This window comes from Lonchura striata, chromosome 1 (genome assembly GCF_050655825.1).
Source record: "Lonchura striata isolate lonStrDom1 chromosome 1, ASM5065582v1, whole genome shotgun sequence".
Taxonomy (NCBI): Eukaryota; Metazoa; Chordata; class Aves; order Passeriformes; family Estrildidae; genus Lonchura; species Lonchura striata.
In genome coordinates this window covers 36,262,064-36,277,112 of record NC_140703.1, presented here as the reverse complement: position 1 = coordinate 36,277,112, position 15,049 = coordinate 36,262,064, and the positions used below count along the sequence as shown (strand labels likewise).

The following is a 15,049-nucleotide window of genomic DNA, read 5'->3' as shown; positions in this document are numbered from 1 at the left end:
CTGCCTAAATGTGAGAGCAGATGATGCATTTAGAACATACCTTGCTTATGCTGCCTGTGCAATATGAAAAAGGGGACCCTTTTAATATGAGTATAGTAAGCAGAAATCATCTAACTTGTCCTCAAGTTGGCTTAAGCAGTACATAGGACTTTTTGAAACACAGAGTGTTTCGAAAATGTAGCTCTGTAGCCAAGCAAAGTGGGGTTTCTCTCCTTAATAAAAGATCACAGGCCTTGCACTGAATTTGCAAGGCCATGGGGTTGAAGCCTTGTCAAGGTTGGTCTTTCTGAACTAGTCTTGACCTAACTGCAGCTTTGTTGTAACTTGGTTTACAAGCTAACATGGGGTACAGACATGCATGGAAACCCCAGGTTTGTAAACAGATCAGCCATGGTCAGCTAAAGGAATTCAGATCTTGGTGGGCAAAGTGGATTTAGGAATGACAAAGACAACTGTGAGCAAATATGCAGCTGTAAAACGGCATTTATGCATGAAATTTGCATGTAGGCTAGACAGGCTAACAATAAAGAAAAGGCAAGGTATAAATATGTGCTAGCAAACAAAAACATCCTAAGCAGAAAGAAGTCATCACCAATATCATCATAATCCTCCCAGTGAAGGACTTGGGATACTCTACACCCATCTCCCCTTCCCTGGGCAGATGGAAGCCATGAACTCCAGGGCCTGGATGACAGTAAAAAGGTGAACATAATACCAGGAAAAAGGATAGAGGATAGAGGATAGGGACTGTGCTTTTAAAAATCATCTTAGCTTGTCTATTATTATTAAGATCTTTTCTATGTAGTGGTATTCTTTAATTTGTTTCACTTTTTATTTTTTTAAAAAATACATTGAGATAGGCTCATAATAACTCTTTGATTAGCATGTTAAGATTTCAATTATAGTAACAATAAGTTCTTGGCTTTACGTATAGATTGTTTTTCTGCTTTCCCATTAACATAATTTTGATCTTAGTACAAAATCATGCTCCTTTTTGTTTTTCTTACATAAATTGAAGACTTTGTATTCTCCTGCTTCCAATCTACAGCAAACCCAGTTCTTCAAGCATTTCTTGCCCTCCAGATGGTATCCAAAGGAGGAGGTTTGTAAGGTACTTCTACCTGAGCTATGGCCCTTGTGTCCCCTGTCAGCCTTACAGCCAACAAAGAGAAATAGGTATTATCTGTGTTCCAAACTACCTGATCAATTTAATCTGTCTACAATGATAGGAAAAACAGAAGTTTTGTAGTGAACTCACCTTCAAAGACATCAGAAGGCTGTCTTCTGTCCAGTTGGCCACTGGCTCCAGCTTTCCCCAGCAGGTCTATCAGTCTATCAATGATTTCTGGACGCTTAAGTGCAGCTCTGTTTGATGTTGTTGTTGTTGTTGTTTTTTTTTTTTTTTAAATTTATTTTTATTTGTTTGTTTTTGGTTTTTTGGGGTTTTTTTTTAGGAAATTACATCACTGCATACAGCAGAAGGATCAAGAAGGATCTTATTTCAAACAGCACAAAGAGACAACAGGCAAAGACAAAACATGAAAATCTTTTTCTGTATTTCCTGTGGATTAATTCATTCCTAATCGTATAACATTCCTGCAGCAGGCAGATCCTCACTAATATTAAGTTTAAATCTATCCTATATTTTGTAACTGCATCTCTTCTTGCCTGAAGGGTTGCCTAGGTAAACATATCACTCAAATTTTGACACATTTTTGTGGTTCAATGTGTAGGACATTGACCTCCAAGATTGCTTACACCAGTCATCCTAAATTTATTAGATTTTTAACTAGATTTCTTGGGTGTGTAGTCCTTATTCATATGGCAAGAGATTATTGTCAGGTGAGGTTAAAACTGTCAGCATTCTGTGGTACTTCTCAGTTTAAGCATATGTTCTAGCATGGGAAATTATTTGGCCCAATTTCCATTCCTGGCACTGAATCTCACTCTTCAGTTCTACTCCAAGGGAAAGTAGAAGGGGAGAAACAATCCTCAAATGCAAACCACGCACTATTATCAATGAGAGAGATTTTCAGCCAGGAATACTTATTTTTAGACCTACATCTGTGCTGTATGATACTCATAGACAGATATTGGATGAAAATGATAATAAAACTATCTCCATGTGGCTGATTGCTGTTGGCTCTCCCTGGGAACACAAAGCACTCAGCCTCTTTATGTAGTCAGAGCAGTACAGGACACCCCAGGAATGGAAAGGTTTTAAATTTACAGCCTTCTCCTATTGCAAATAAGCTCAGAAATTGTGTAGAGAGTTGAAAATAGATAAGCATAAAAAAAAAAAAAGATATTATTGTGACCGACTAAATCAAGGCACAATGACAGCAGAACAGCAAGAGCCTTGTTTGAGGCACAAAGTCTCAAGTGGGAGCAAATAAGAGGAGAAGCATGTGATCAGCAACAGACCCAGACTATGCATTTTCCAATAGATTTGAATTTTACAGGTCTCAGGAGCCATTAGCATCTTGTCACTAAAAATTCATGAGGTCTAACATCTAAGGAGACTTCACATGGAGATCTTGACCCAGGAGCCAAAAGATCTTTTTGTTATCACAAGCAGGATTATCATAGTGAAATGAAACAACATAGTTCTAAGAGAACTTGCAATGCTCTAAATACAATTGCTGCCTTTCTAGGTTCAACCAGGATGAACTTTCAAAGGTACACCAATGTTCTTTGTGAAAGGAAATCAGTAGTTAGATATTCAGTGTCCATCCCAGTAGCTGCAGAGCTGTAAATAATTATTCTCATATGAATATCTGAAAAAAAGACATTCTCCAAAGCTTTTTGTTTGTAGTTATTGGTGGTGATATCTCTAATAAAAGCTTTGTCTTATGAGATGAAGAAGAAAAGCTCACATCTGATTTTTTGCATATTAAACTGGATTCTCAAAAATTCCCATTAAAGTTAGGTGCCTGTGTAAGCGTCTTCTTAATAAGACTTCTCCCTTCTCAGAGTCACAGAAAAAAATAACCCTTTAAAAGAATTGCAGAAAATCACTAGTTCATTCACCTACCTCAAGGTTTGGTCAGCTGTTCCTCTGAGAACTATTTGTGTAATTTTTTTCTTAGAATGGTCAGATGGTTGGGGTTTCAAAAGCTGCCAGGAAATCTGCTCTGGTGGTCTGCTAGCCTCACTGACCTATTAAAGTCTCTAAAATTATTTTTTTTCAGGTTGTAGTTTCAGCCCTTAATTTATGTCCTGTGTATCACAGATATCATGTCTATTTGCAGCCCTTCCAGGCTTTGATGAGAACATTTCTGATCTTATTTGTCACTCCAGACAAAAAAAAAAAAAACAAAAAAAAAAAAAAAAACAAAAAAAAAAACACACTATTCCATCAATATTTCCATATAGATCACGAGTTCCAGACCACTAAGTACAAAGACCACTTTGTACTTTCCCCTCAGCAGTCTCTAATTCACACATACTTCTCCTGATATTTAATACTCGGAACTGAACACAAGGTTTTATGAGCTATTCTATCAGCAGTGAGAGTAGTAGAAGAGATAACACAGGTATGTTGTATAGAACATATAAGAGTGTAGCTATTTCACTACAGCATGCACACATACAGTTAAAGTTGATCCACCAGAATCTCACACCTTGTTCTCAGTTATTGGTTACCTAAGCCATCTTTTCTCCAACCTGTTTTTATTTTGTTGGTTAAACTTATGTCCTCTAATTGCTCTCATTAAATTGCAACTGGTTTTCTTTTATTTTTTCTCCAAACAATTTCTCGCTTTGGAATTTCAATCCTGTTTTTTGCAGCTTAGAGTCTCCTGTGTATTTAATAAACATGGTCTGTATTCCTTTGAGCAGATATGTAAGTGTAATAGGCTAAAGATAGACTCCTCAGGAACTCCACCTTATGCATCATTCCACTTTAAAGGCATACCCTTGATAGCTACTCTTTGAATATGGCTTTCCTGGCACCTTTATACTAAATTTACAGACCTTTCCTAAGATTCCTTCTGAGAACAGTACATCAAATTGCAAGAGAGTCAGGCTAGAATGAAGATATAGGTTATCTGTTGCTTTTCCCCCTCTCTGTAACAGGGAAATTCCCTGTTTGTAAAAGAAACATTTGTCTCCCTGTTCTCATCTAAGAACTCTAATTACAGAGTTTATTTATGATGATACTTTCTTGGGACTTAAAGCTTCTCTATTCTTGTTTTTTCCCCCACTTTAAAGGTTGTCCCTTCATTATTCTTTTTTTCATTCACAAATGGTGCCCCCACCACTTCCCTGGCAGGCTGTTCCAATGCACTAAAACTCTTTCCATGGAGAAATTTTTCCTGATATCCTATCTAAGCCTCCACCAGTCCAACTTAAGGTTGTTTCCTCTTGTTATCTGTAAGAAGAGACAAACCCCTAACTGATTGCAGCCTCCTTTCAGGTAGCTGTAGAAGAGTGCTAAGTTCCCCTAAGCCTTCTTTTATCCAGGATAAACGCCCCCAGTCCCCTCAGCTACTCTTCATCTGACTTGTGCTCCTGACCCTTCCCCTGCTCCGTTTCCCTTCTCTGGACATGCTCCAGCCCCTCAATGCCTTTGTTGCAGGGAGAGCCACAGGATCACTGTCCTGCTCCTGCTGGCCTCACTATCCCGATAAAGGCCAGGATGCCATTGGCTTCCTTGGCCACCTGGGCACACGCTGGCCCTGGGACAGCCACTGTTGACCAGCTCCCTCAAGTCCTTTTGCTCTGGGAAGCTTGCCAGCCAGAAAGCTTTCCAGCTTTCCAAGCACATCATATTCTATTTCCACTGCAAAGCAAGATTTTTTATTTCTGAATGTAATGTTTACTTTTAAAAGAACTACCTCAGCCAGTCATCTTCTTGATATCTGGACTGAAATTCAGGGTTTTGCTTCCTTTTCCTGGATCTGCTTATTAAACAAGACAGTGTCCCCGTCAAGGCACTTTGCCTCAGTTTCTCTCTCTCTCTTAAAAGGGAATAGAAATATTTATTCCTTTACAGATCCCTTTCTCACCCACTGCTGAGACACTGTGGGACATTATTAGACAGCAGAATCATAGAAATTCTCTAATGTCTTGGGGAACAAGACACTGTATTAAGTAAAATGGTTTGAATTATTTTAAAACTGCTATTTTGACTATTGTAAGTATTTTGATGATCTGTGTTTAAAAAAGTAAATGGTTTAAGGAAGAGAGTTGTGAAATATAGTCTCTACATTTAAAAATATTACTGAACTCCACAAGCAATTTGAGTTCAATACTCAATAAATATCTAAACCACAGGCATTTTTATTAATATTTTCTCATTTTCCTGTTGCTCAGACTGGTTAAAGTGTTTGTTAATATTTAACTGGAAATGCTAGAAACTTCAAAACTCTGAGGTTTTTGCCATTCAGAATTGAACTGAATTTTCTGCATTTACCTTGAAAGAAAAACTGTTCAGGCTGACAAATCTATTAAATACTGTCACTTATGATTTAGTGTTTTTTGTAAATGTTAGCTAGAGACAGAGAAATACAGTAGGGTGAGAGTGGACTGTGTTGCAGACCATTCCATACCTGAGGCATCGCTTCATTCAGTTAATTCTGCTGGCCAACAATTAAATTCATAGTACTAGTCAGATTTATTTACTCTGTATTTTTTTTCTGCCCCTGATTTCTTTTTTATCAGCAGTTCAGAGCCTTGAGGGCTTACAGAAAGAACTATTGATGACCACAGTGCTCTCTGTACAGTTGGGGTAATTAATTGTTAACAGTGACATTTTTAAGTCTGAGATCTGTTTGTGAAGAAAACACTGTGCTGATGCTCCAGGGACTGCAAAGGGTAAGAAAGAAAAGGGACACGAAAAAAAATTATAGTGTGGCTTTAATGGAAGAAGATGAAAGGTTTGTTTTGTTCTTGCTGTTTTTGCCCACTTCAAAAATGCTGTTTATTGTGTAAAAGAAGATATGATATATCCTTTAAGAACTGATTGCTTTTGCATTTGCTCAGCTTTCAGAATAATATTGACAGGTGGAATGGGGACAAGTAGAGAGTATCAGAGACCTGTATCTTTGTGAGAGATGAAGCAGAATTTTGGCTCCCACACAGGGCTTCATCACTGATAAACTTTCAGACTTGTTTAATTTTGGAACTGAATGCTGTTGGGTAACTGCAAAGCAAGGACCTACCACACTTTTATTGTGCCCAGTGCACTTCCCTTTACATAGATCAAGGTGATGCTGTAATTGCTTATTTTGTTGGGGGGGGGGGGTGTTATTTTCCAATTATAGTATTTTCTTTTTTACAAATAATCTAGTTTTACTCAGCTAATGGGGGTTCTTGGGACCCAAAGTGTCTGAGGACGAAGCTGTTATGTGAGTTTCCACCGTGAAAGTGGAAGCAGTGAGTTGAGATTAGAGATGCTGTACCATGTGGAAACAGGGTGGTATCTTTCCATCAGTTGTTATAGAAGAGTCCAGATTTTAACATTTGAGAGTTTTTCAAGGTTTTTCCCTAGTAAAGTAAGAGATTTAGATTAAGTGTTAGGAAGAGAATTTTACTCAGATGGTAGTAAAGCACTGGCAGAGGTTACCCAGAGAAGCTGTGACTGCCCCACCCTTGGAAGTATTCAAGGCCAGGTTTGATGGGATACTGAGCAACTTGGTCTAGTGTGTAGTATCTAGCCCATGGTGGTGATGCTGAAACTAAATGATCTTTCAGGTCCCTTGTAACCCAAACAATTCTGTAATTCTATGATTTGCATGGGTACACTTCATAAAAGATAGTTAATTTACATTATTTACATTGTAATTAATTTACATTAATTACGACGAGTTTGCAAAAAGATTTTCATCCTATAAATCTATGACAATTCAACATAGCAGAAAAAAAAAAAAAAAGAAGGTACAAATCTTAGGAATTAAAACTCCAGAGACAAACTACTAAACAAGGTGTGGTGAGTTGACCTTGACTGACTGCCAAACCCCCATCCAGCAGCTTTCTTATTTCTCATTCTCAAGATGATGAGAGGACAAAAATAAGATGGGAAAGCTTCTGGTTCAAGATAAGGACAGGGAGATTATTTAGCAGTTACCAGCATGGGCAAAACAGATTTATCTTGGGACAGATTAAGTTAATTTATTGCAAATTAAAATAGATTAGGATGGGGAGAAAAAGAGATGTAACTAAAAGCACCTTATAGGAACTTCTTTCTTCTTCCTAGGCTCAAATTGGTTCCTTCATTTCCAGCTCTTCCATTTCATCTTTCTATTCCCTGAGGAGGAAGAGGAAATGGAGATAGAAAGAGGGAATGGGATTTATGGTCAGTTCATAACACTTTGCTTTGACCACTCCTTCCTTTTCACACTGTTCCCCTGCTCCAGAGTAGGCACTTTCCCAAGGGAGAGAGTTCTTCATAAGCTGCTCCTGTATGGTCCCTTCACACAGGCTGCAGATCTTCAGGAACAGACCGCTCCAGTGTGGATACCCACAGGGTCACAGGTCTTGCCAGAGAACCTGCTCCAGTATGGGCTCCTCTCCATGGGCTTCAGCCCCTGCCAGGAGCCTCCTTCTGCACAGGCTCTTCCCAGACTGCATCCTCCAGGCATATCCACCCACCAGGGCGTGGGGCTGCCCACAGGCTGCAGTGTGTGTGCTCTGAGCTGCAGGAAGGGAATGTGCTTCCCCACTGGTAGCAAGGAGTCTCTGGTCTGGCACCTGGAGTACTTCCCGCCTCTCCTTCACTGACTTGGGTATCTGCAGAATTTTTTCTCTCCCATTTTTTCCTCACTCCTCTCCTTCACAGCTGCTGTGCTTTATTTTCCAACCTTTCTGCAATATGTTATCCCAGAGGCACCACCAGGGTTTCTGATGGGCTTGGCTTTGGCCAGTGTCAGGTTTGTCTTGGAGCCAACTGGAACAGGCTCTGTCTGACATGGAGTCAGCTCCTGATCTCTTCCTACAGAAGCCATCCCATCAGTCCTTCCACTGCCAAAACCTGGCCACATAAACCCAATGCACATTAGGACATTCTCACAACATTTAAGTCTATAAGAGACCATTCACACCATCATTTGTCACAAACCATTACTTCTATCCAGCTTCAGTTAAACCAAACATTTTTGTTTGGGCCAGTATAAATCACATTTATAAAACAGGAGACACTAGCTGATGGTAGTGCTGAAAGACCTTAAGGACACCAAATAAATTAAGTTAAAAATATCCCATTTTGTCTGACAAAATGTACCTCATGAGGTAGAAAATACAAAACTGTCTACAAGCTCTCAACAGTACTGAGGTAATGGAGAACTTTTTCTGACTTGGGTGAGCAGTATGAATAAATTAACTGGTAACATCATACAGATGACTGAGATAGCTCCTACAGGAGTGCTCCAGAAAGAATTATTGTGCACAGAGCTGTGGTGAAACTGGAGTGAGGAGCTGCTAACTGCAAAAGAGAACACTGAAGAGAGCCTCTATTTTCCTTCTGTTTCTTTAGCTCCCACAAGAAATCATTCCTATGTTTCCCTGCCTTCAGTGGTAGCAAGATACATCTTATTTCAATGTTGAATTTGTCTGAGTTCAAATTCCAGTTCTTGGCATGATGATAATAAACTATGAGAATAGTATTATAGTCTTGGTATAGTAACACAATTAAATTTTATGAAGCTATCCTCATGCCTTATAAAATAACAGGAAAGGACACAACTTTTTTTTTTTTTGCTTCTTCTGTGCAGATCATCTACTACAATGACAAGAACAATTATGGAAACAATTATTGCAGGGAGGAACAATGATGCTGAGGCCTAACTTGCCCTGCATGAGTCTACTTTTACAGTAGTTTAACTTCAGTAAAATCAACCACAGTAACAGGAAAGGGAAATTGAGTGAAGAAGATCCTAAAATTCATCTTGAACAGCATCCCAACTGCTTATCAGGCTTGGCTGAGCTTGATAATATTATCTTTGTAATTACGTGTTAACTCAGTTCCTGCTTGCTGTCAGTGCTCAGAATCCCTGAATATGGTGCTGTTACTGACTGCTTTTTTCAGGAGGCTGCTGCTCCTCCTGAATATCATAAAATAAATGAAGGTCCTGGGGAACTGTGCTCTGCAAATAATTTATTTTCATTTTGTTTCTATGCTTCATGGATCTGCTGCTTTTTTGATTTTTGGTTTGTTGCATTTTTAAACTTTTATATTCTGTGAAAATTTTATTTAGGATTGGATCTTCTACACCAAAACTACTCCAGTAGTTTCTTTTTGTTTCATAGCATAAGCTGATCTATAATATTGCTATGGTTTATTGAAAGTTATACCTTTTTAAGAAGACATGAAAGTAGAATTATCTGTCAAGCACTAGTCATTATCAGCAAATCTTTTAATAAAATTCTTTTGAAAATAAAACAATAGGATGGGCAGCAATTTTTATTGCCTTAGTAAACTGTTAGCCTTACTTAATAGGTCTTGCAGATTATTGTGCAAATTGCTAATTCAATTAACTCTGATGAAGTTTAGCTGTCTCTAAAATTGGAGTTACAGAATTACAAGATATTCCAGGAAGCCCACAGCTGAAGTGGATTGGTTAAGCAATGTGTCTCGGTGGACTTCAGCAGAAGTTGTGCATACTCAGCACCTTAGTGAATCTGACTAGCAATGAGGACTGCTTAGAATTGAAATGAAGGAACTGCAAGCCTGTTCATATAGGAGAAGGCAGCCTGTGATCTTAAAAAGTGAGCAGAGTCTGTGTTCCCCAATTCACTGTTTGCTTAATGCTTTCTGACTGAATGAAAATTACATTCTTTCACATTGGTTGCATGTCAATAGAAGATAAAATATAGACTGTCAACAGTATGCCAATGCTTTGACTTACCCTGAAAATGGCAGAGATACAGATTTTGTAATACAATATTTTTTTTCTTTCATAAATGATTAACATGAGCGGGAAGCAGGTTCAGTACTGGAGAGTGTCCAAATATCCAATGTGGCATTTAACTCATAAATTAAATTATAACTTTGGTCCCTTGCATCTCTCTCATTTTAATTTTTAATTGAGTCCTGATTTTCCTCTGTTTCAGAAATTTAGACTTAAACTCCTGTTAAGATCATAATACTGCAGCCACAAGTATGCTTTGAGTTGTCCCACAACCAAATTTGCAAGTAGTTATGTCCTACTTTTCTGTCAATGGAATAAATCTGAGCAGAATCTGAAGATTTTTACAATTTTTTTTACCTATGGCTATGCTCTTAGTACCTGTAACCTGATATATGAGATACAGAGGATGCCCAGACAAATGAGCAGCACATTCTGTACACATTATGTCCAACATATCTGAAATGCACATCTGTGCATGAAACAATTGTAGGTGAAATTCATTAGACTTTGTCTAGAACCAAAAAAGTTGTTTCCATCTCATGTCAGTCCTGTGCTTTGTTGTGCAGTTAACAGAGATAAGTGGACATTACTGGCACACAGTCTATATGGATGCAAGGAGGGTAGAATTTCATTGTGTAAGCATAGGGTGGTTAAGTTGATGTCCTGCCCAGTCTGTAGCTGCCTCTACAAAGCAATGCAAGGGCCTTCTAAGTCTTTCTAAGTCTTTCTAAGCCTTCTAAGTCTTTGTCATGTTGGTGTCTTGAAAATCTCAGGACCTCACAATTGCCTATAAATGCTTATGTTTAGAAATGAAATACCATCCTAGGAAGTTATTGCCAGGGAGCTTGAGTTGTGTGGGGAAAGGAGGGCCCAGAAAAAGTGATGTCTCTGGTATACCTCCAGATTCTGGGAAACCACCACTCAGAGATGAAGAGATTAAAAGAAGGATTTCTAAAAGCACTTCATCTGGATTATGTTCTCATTATAATTCATTTAATTCATTGGCAGATATCTTTAAATGCTGGAAATTTTTATTTTACTACCTATAATATTTCATTCAGAAAGAACTCAGAGAAATCTATGGAAGTCTCTCTCATCGAGAGACCTTCACACTGGAGCAGGGGAAGAGTGTGAGGAGTCCTCCCCGTGAGGAAGAAGGAGTAGCAGTAATGACATGTGATGAACTGGCAGAAACTCTCATTTCCCAAGTTCCTGTGCTGCTGGTTGGGAAGAGGTAGAGAAAATAATGAGTGAAGCTAAGTCCAAGAAGAGGGGAGGGGTGAGGGGGAACATATTCTAAGGTTTAGTTTGATTTTTCACTATCCTGTTCTGATTGGTATTTAATTAAACTCTTTTCCCCAAGCTGAGTATGTTTTGTCTGGGTAGTAACTGGTGAGTGATCTCTCCCTGTCCTTATGTTGACTGTGAGTCTTTTGTCATATTTTCTTTCCCTTGCCCAGCTGAGGAGGGAAGAGATAGGTTGGCTTTGGTGGTCACTTGGTGTCCAGTCAATTTCAAAAGTATCACAGAAACACTACTTACTAGTAATTTAATGAGCTGCACCATGTCTCTCATGTGGTAAAAAATTCATCTTTGTGTGATAAAAGCCAAGTAGTAGTAGTAGTGCACTCATGTGATGAGACCCACTTACACTGAGCAAGTGTTTTCTTGTGCTGTCTTTTTTGGATCTTTTTTTTTTCCCTTTTGCTTTTTCTTACATATGGCCAGAAATTGTCTTCTTGTTTGTCTGTCATGACCAAGCTATAAGGTCTTATCATAAGTAGGGCTGGTAAGTGCTATCTAACAAGAAATATTTGTCTTGATCAACTTCTGAACTGTATAGTCATTACAATTCCTACTCTGAGGATGCTTCCAAGCCAAAGCCCTCATATTCTGATATTTAAGCGATGGCCAGATCAATTCTGGACATTTTAACAGGATGTGGAAATAACCTCAGTTTCTTCTCTGCATGTAGGCTGCAAAAACATGATCTTGGGCACAAGCCACAAAAGTTTTACTTCCTATTGAAGTACTGCCAAATGTTGTAATATGTATTACAAAGGGAGGACAACTGATTAGCTCTATTAATTTACATACAGAACAGTCTTCTTTTCACATGCTTATTAATAGGAAGATTGCTAGTGTAATTGACCAAATCCACTCAGCACAATTAAAATGGATTTTAAGGGCTTTGATGTACACCACTGTAAGCAAAGGAAGCAACAGTTAAATCCCCAATTAACACAAAGAAAATGTGCGACAGGATTTTGTATCATTTCATTACAAGCAAACAGAAAGAGAATAAATCCCCCCTCTGTAATGAAGTTTACACCCTACAACAAGCAAAACCAATTTAAAGCTATTGTAAATCTTAAATTATTCATTTCATTCTCAATAGGTCGTTAAAAAACTGCTTCTAGCTTCTAACATTTGAGTATGGTTCTTGGTTTATGGCAAGGATTGCAAAAGGGAAGTAAAGGAAACCCCAAAGGAATCTAAAAGTTGAAAACAACAAAGTGTGCAAAACAAAGCTGAAAGTCTTTTTATCCTTGGGATTTTCAGAGTGGTTTGAGAGGATTTACTGAGTGTATTGGACTCCCATGCTTTTAGTTGGTTAAAAAACTAAAGGATCAGCAATTACTGGGATATTGTCTTAGTGAGCAGACACTGAAGATATGAAAGTAACATCATGCCACTGTGACTATCCTGCTAGGACAATCAGGACAGATTAACCTTGCAGATCATGGTGTTAACATGATAAAAGCTTGGTCATATCAATCACTCTGCCTTGCTCTGCAGAGAGATACATGAACATGTTCTGTGAAATCATGCAGCTTCTGGATCTGGCATTGAATCTTGATACTCAGTTGATCAGTCTGACTTGAAAACTTTATTTTGTTACCTACAACTTTCTTTCTTGGCCATGAGACATAAGAATTGGTCCAGCATCCACTTCTTTACCCTCCTGCCTGTCTCACGGAACCTTCTTGGTACTTGCCTGGTAGTTCTCTGGTTTGTTTACAACTACTTCTGTGTTACCAGATGCAGAAATGTCTTGAGCCTTATTATATATTTTGAATCTTAAGAGAGCTATGAACTCCATTTCTGAATATTCTGGTTGCTAGCAGCCTATGGGATATCAGCAGCCTTCATAGTTCAGCTTAGTGAATGCCTTGGTAGTCCTGTAATGGCCATGTGTGAAAAATACTGATAGCAGAAAAACATATAGTGTATAAAACAAGCTTTTCAATTGAAAGAAATGTTTACTCTAGTGGCAAACATACAGTAAGATCTGCTCTATTATAATGTGTCTTGTCCACTGTCTCTGAATGCAGAGTACTCTCTGCAGGGATGTGAAGGAAGGGTACCTCAATTAATGTGACTCAAAAAAATGAAATCCTGAGACAACTTATTATTTAAAAGGAGAACAAAATAAAACAATTTCTCTGTAACATGGGCTAGAAGAAAAAAAAATATTAAAGGTCTGACATTTTACACTCTCAGGCATTTTCTTTTCTAAACATGCAGAGATGTTAGAGGTGATGGAGGTAACTGCTAGCCCTTTTGTGATCTTTTCACTTATTTTTCACTCTGTGATGTGGCTGTAAGGAATCAGTTATACACATGTATTAGGCTAGATAGGACTGGAAGAAAAATACTGTAAGTAGCAGTACAAGTGTTTGTCCTGCAATAGGATCATTGTGTGGCCTTTCTACCTCTGAAAATCTGTGGGGAGCACCTTTTCTCTATGATAGTGCAGGATTATAATGTCTTGCCTTTATTAGGATAAAATCTGATTGAGGCTGGGTTTATACAGAAAATGTTCTCCTAGAAGAGTTTTCTGGTGTGTTGTTGTTATTGTTGCTGTTTGTGTGCATCTTTGTGGTCTGGTCTTTTTGGTGTTCATTTTCTTTTTGAGGTGGAAAGGGAGGATTTGTGTGGATTTTTTTTGGGAGGAGGGCATCTGTTCTTTGTTACAGGTGGAATATATATGTCTACTTTTTAATTCAATAGAAAGTTAATGAATCAGTAATTCTCATGTGTCTTTTCCTTGCTTTAGCACAGACTGTTCCTGATTCCTTGGCACTCAGTACTGAGTCAGGGACAGCTCTGATCAGACACAATTATCTGCATATGAATTATTGGCTTGGATCAAATCCTTCCCCATATTCAGTGGAGAGGAATAGACACTTTCAAGCAGCAATCCTTTTCCATATTTTAGACTAATTGCACCCCAAAAATGGCTATGTCTTTCTAGTTCTAATGCAGGGAACCTGGCATGTGTACAAGTGTAAATATTTTTTCTGTCTGAAATAAGGTATTATATCCAGGTTGTGTGCCAGCCTATTATGGAGTTCTCAGTGGCAAAATCCCACTCTAGAGCAGTTTGAAATGATCTACATTTTCCATTCTCTTTGTAGCACTTTCTGTCTTACTCTTTGTCTCCAGCTTCCAGACAAAAGAGATAGGATAAATGTTCCTGAATGTTTCTGCTGGTTCTACAGCTCAATAAAAGTATGATGAACTTTTGAAGAGGCATTTTTTCCTTTATACAGGAATCAAACTATCACAAAATAAAAGAATTGCCACATGGAACTAATCAGGAAGCACTATTCTGTTTTTAATTCACAGTCTACTCAAAATCCTGTTAAATTGCAAGGATTGATTAATCTCTAGATAAAAGCATCTATATTTGTACCTAGCTATAGGTATCTTCATGTGTCTTGGGTGCCAAATCTGTCATTGCTATCAGTGAGTCCTTGAAAACAATTTAGCTGGCCATGAGTAGTAGTGGTAGTAATAATATTATTATTATTATTATTATTATTAATAATAATAATAATGATGTTGTTGTAGCATAATCTAGAATGGGGTAATTTCTCCAAGACTCCTAATTAAAGTAACTAGAGGATAGACTAGACTATAAGGAGAGCTCAGAATTTCTGTTCACTCGAGGACATCATAGATAATTCATGCTTCCTACTTTACAACTGAATTTCCTACTACTTGAAAACCCTCAGCTAAAAGGAGCTAGCATACTCCTGAAAGTCAGATTTTCATACATATCAGCAGTTCTAAATAGAGATGGTAAAGGAATTCAGGCTGTTCCCCCACCAATTCATGATGATGCACATAATAAGTTGCTTCTGCTTTTAGGTATCTTGCAAACAAACAAATTTTCAAGTAGGTAGTTTATTAAA

The 15,049-nt window shown here is 38.1% G+C and overlaps 1 long non-coding RNA gene across 2 annotated transcripts in view; it reads left to right on the top strand.

The window, feature by feature from the left end:
• LOC146768639 (uncharacterized) overlaps window positions 1-15,049 on the top strand; it is a 58,494-nt gene that overhangs the window by 23,703 nt on the left and 19,742 nt on the right. The window lies entirely within an intron of this gene.